Source organism: Ixodes scapularis, unplaced genomic scaffold, assembly GCF_016920785.2.
Source record: "Ixodes scapularis isolate PalLabHiFi unplaced genomic scaffold, ASM1692078v2 PGA_scaffold2__306_contigs__length_199485367, whole genome shotgun sequence".
In the NCBI taxonomy this organism is placed as follows: Eukaryota; Metazoa; Arthropoda; class Arachnida; order Ixodida; family Ixodidae; genus Ixodes; species Ixodes scapularis.
This window is the reverse complement of record NW_024609857.1, coordinates 108,413,897-108,417,894: the sequence shown is the minus strand read 5'-3', so window position 1 is coordinate 108,417,894 and position 3,998 is coordinate 108,413,897.

Below are 3,998 nucleotides of genomic sequence, written 5' to 3'. Positions count from 1 at the left end.
CGTACTCTTCCCATGGGCTCCCTGTTCCGAGCTGGTATTCTCCGATGCCGTTGGTTGTCATACTGCCGCCGCTGTGGCCGCTTCTGTTGCCGTGGGTGTTTCTTTGTTCTCTAACGGACGTCGCCGTTTAGGCTTAGTTTCTCGTCGCCAATTGTAATGACCTGAGCCGAACACATCGCGGTCTTGGTTACGACTGGTAGGTTTTACTTTGCTGATCCGGTAACAAACAGATAACAAGGTTGACAACCAAAACACAAAGTCCGCTAAACATAGCTAAAACAGTGAAACTTGTCACTACATTACAATTGTATAAGTTCCTTAATTTCTTTCTAAGTTAAGAGTGCGAAGTGCATTGAAGAAATGTTTCAGACAACTCTTTTTAAGATAATCCCAGCCTGTGGGCATGAGAGCAGCCTAAGGATGCAGTCATCTAACCCATCTGCTTCCTTGCGCAGGTTGGTTCCTTTCCATCATTACATACCAAAAGAACGAACAACGTTTGTCTTTTGCTGTTTCTGTAGTGAGGACATCTGGCAATAGATGGCACCACATGTGTTGTGCTGCGGGATTACCGGAAACGAAGCTTCTTCCGGTTGTTGATTTACGATTAAAGGCACTTTTTGACGCGCTGTCACATTGGGTGGTTGTGGTCCTTCTGCCTGGCGACCATGTGGTCGCACTCGGACGCCCACGGTCACAACATGGTGTCAGAAGTGGCCGGCCTCCCGGTCTGAAGTCCTCCTCGCTGCTGCTATGCTCACAGCTAGCCCTGCCTCTCGTCGTCTCTGCGTCGCACGCTGCTACGCTTTCCGTCTTCTCGTCACCGTCGCTGCGTTCCTCGTCATGTCGCAGGAGAGAACAACGGAAGCTACCGCCGCCACCGCCCCCGTCGTCTCACTCCCGAGCTTGGTTCCACCGCCCAAATTTGACTTCGCAAACCCCGACAAGTGGCCGGAATGGTTTCTACAATTCGAAGACTTCAGCTTTGCGTCAGGGCTCTACCAAGCGTCGGACGAAGTTCAGGTGCGGACGTTACTGTACACTATGGGATCCGAAGAGGCGCGGCGTGTTCTTGAGACGTTAGGCCTCACCGCAGAGGAATGGCGGTCCTTCGCTGCGGTAACAGACAAGTTCAAGGCGCACTTCGTACATCCACCGAACGAAGTGTACGAGAGCGTGCTTTTTCACCGGCGGGTCCAGGAACGAGGGGAAACCGTCGACAGTTTTTCCACGGCCCTTCGAGCACTCGTCCGCAAGTGCAACTATCCGTCCACAGAGGTCGAGGACAGGCTCGTTAGACACCGCTTCGTCGTAGGACTTCTCGACTCGAGACTCTCTGACAAGCTCTGCCGCTGTCCGACCCTCACCATGGCCGAGGCCCGGCTACAAGCACGCATCCACGAAGACGCCGTCAAGGCGCGGGCGACCGTTTTTCGGGACGAGACAGCTGCCGTCGCACCGGAGCAGCTCAAGCTGGATGAAGCACTTGTGAAGAAAGGAAGGAAACCGGCCCCCAAGACGTCTCCCAAGCGAGACTCGGCGTCGTCGCCGAGAGAAGGCAGCAAGAACTGCAGATTCTGCGGCCGTCAAGCGCACCCCCGTAACGAGTGCCCGGCTAGACAAGCCAAGTGTCACTACTGTCGACGCCTGGGTCACTTCGAAGATGTCTGCGAGAAGCGGAAAAGAAGTTTGAGCACTGTTCATCTACATGCCGTTTCGACCGCGGGCCGAGCGAAGTTTGTCAAGGTCGCCGTCAACGGGTACGACGTCGACTTCAAGGTGGACTCCGGAGCCGAAGTCACGGTGGTGCCAAGCACGTTTCCCGGAGCACTTCGCAGTCTCCAAGAGCCTGAAGGGCAACTCACTGGACCGGGCAATCACCCGCTGACAATTCTCGGTACCTTCCAAGCCACATTGACTTGGAAAGGCAAGTCGGTAGTGGAGCGGGTTTACGTCCTGCCGTCGCAAGACCCGCCTCTTTTGGGGTTTCCTGCCATCCAGAAGCTGGGTGTGGTGAAGTTCGTTGACGCCCTCTCCAGTCTCAACCAGCAGAGCCCTCTTCACAGCGACATCTTCGAAGGGTTGGGTGAGCTGAAGGACGATTATGTGATTCGACTCCAGCCAGGAGCACAGCCGTTCTCCCTCAGCGTTCCTCGCCGCATTCCGATTCCCCTTCATAACATTGTCCGCGAAGAACTGGATAAGCTAGAAGCTGACGGTGTGATCCGTAAAGTCGACGATCCGACGGACTGGCGTTCTGGTATCGTTGTCGTCCCCAAGTCCTCTGGAGGTTACCGGATCTGTGTCGATCTCACACGCCTTAACCAGGTGGTCCAGCGGGAGCGTCACGTCCTCCCATCGGTGGAGCACATCCTGGGACGTCTGGGTCCTGCACGGATCTTTTCCAAGCTCGACGCTACAGCCAGTTTTCACCAGATCAAGCTATCTGCCGAAAGCCGGCTCCTCACGACCTTCATTACCCCGTTCGGCAGATACTGCTTCTGTCGCCTTCCTTTTGGAATTTGCTCCGCTCCGGAGTATTTCCAACGTCAAATGGGGAGGATCCTGGAGGGTCTCGACGGAGTCGTCCACATGATCGACGACATTTTGGTTTTCGGACGCACCCAAGAGGAACATGACCGGCGTCTTGCAACAGTGTTGGGTCGCCTGAGCAGTGCCGGAGTGAAACTGAACAGGGCCAAGTGCGTCTTTTCAGCGTCCACTGTTAGGTTCTTGGGAGTCAGAGTCAGTGCAGACGGTATCAGCCCCGATCCAGACAAGGTTCAGGCTCTGGTCAACCTGGAGGCCCCAGCGGACGTCAGTGGTGTCAGGAGACTTCTCGGCATGGCTAATCACGTAGGCCGTTTTCTTCCTCGCCTGTCCGACATGACTACGCCGATTCGTGCTCTTCTTCAAAAGAACAGTGCATGGTGTTGGGGGCCCAGTCAGCAGTCTGCCTTTGATCGTCTTAAGGGCATGTTGAGCTCCAAAGTCTGCATGGCCAAGTACGACCCTTCGTACCATACCACAGTGTCGGCTGATGCAAGTTCGTATGGACTGGGAGCCGTTCTGCTACAGGACCAACCATCGGGAGAGCGTCGTGCCGTTGCCTACGCTTCGCGATCTCTTACACCGACAGAAACCCGGTATAGCCAGACGGAGAAAGAGGCTCTGGCCGTCACATGGGCCGTTGAAAGGTTCGACCAGTTCGCCCGTGGCATCAGGTTTGATGTCGAAACAGATTATCGACCCCTCGTCACTCTGTTGGGATCCGCAGAACTGGGCACTATGCCTCCTCGCATTCAGCGCCTGAGGATGCGGCTTATGGCCTACCAATACAACGTTCTCTATGTACCGGGGAAGCTCGTGGCGACAGCAGACACCCTTTCCCGAGCTCCTGTACAGGCTGCCGACACCAAAGTAGACACCGTCGAGCTCTTCGTTGGGTCACTGCTCAAGGACATCGAAAGTCTTGCATCCACTCGCCTCGATCGCCTTCGCCAGCACCAAGCAGAGGATGGAGTCTGTGCCGGCCTACTCAGATTCTGCAAGGATGGGTGGCCCAAGAAGGTGTCCAACGTTCCAGTTCATCTTAGGGCTTTCTGGAAGGAGCGAGGCAACATCACAGCCTTCGAGGGCCTGTTGCTGAAGGACTGTCGCATCGTGGTTCCTCAGACTCTTCAGAAGGAGATGCTAACATTACTCCACGAGGGCCACCAAGGCGTGGGAAGATGCAAGGCAAGGGCTCGCGACTCAGTGTAGTGGCCAACCTTGAACAGCGAGCTGGAGCAACTGGTGGGGACGTGTGAGCGTTGTGCCCAAACAAGAATTCAGCGCTGCGAGCCGCTTCTCGGAACTCCTACACCCGATCGCCCCTGGCAACGTATCGGTGTTGACCTCTTTGAGCTGCAAGGACGCAACTACGTGGTCATGGTTGACTACTATTCCCGTTTCCCCGAGGTGGTCAGTCTTGCGACCACAACATCAAGCTCCGTCAT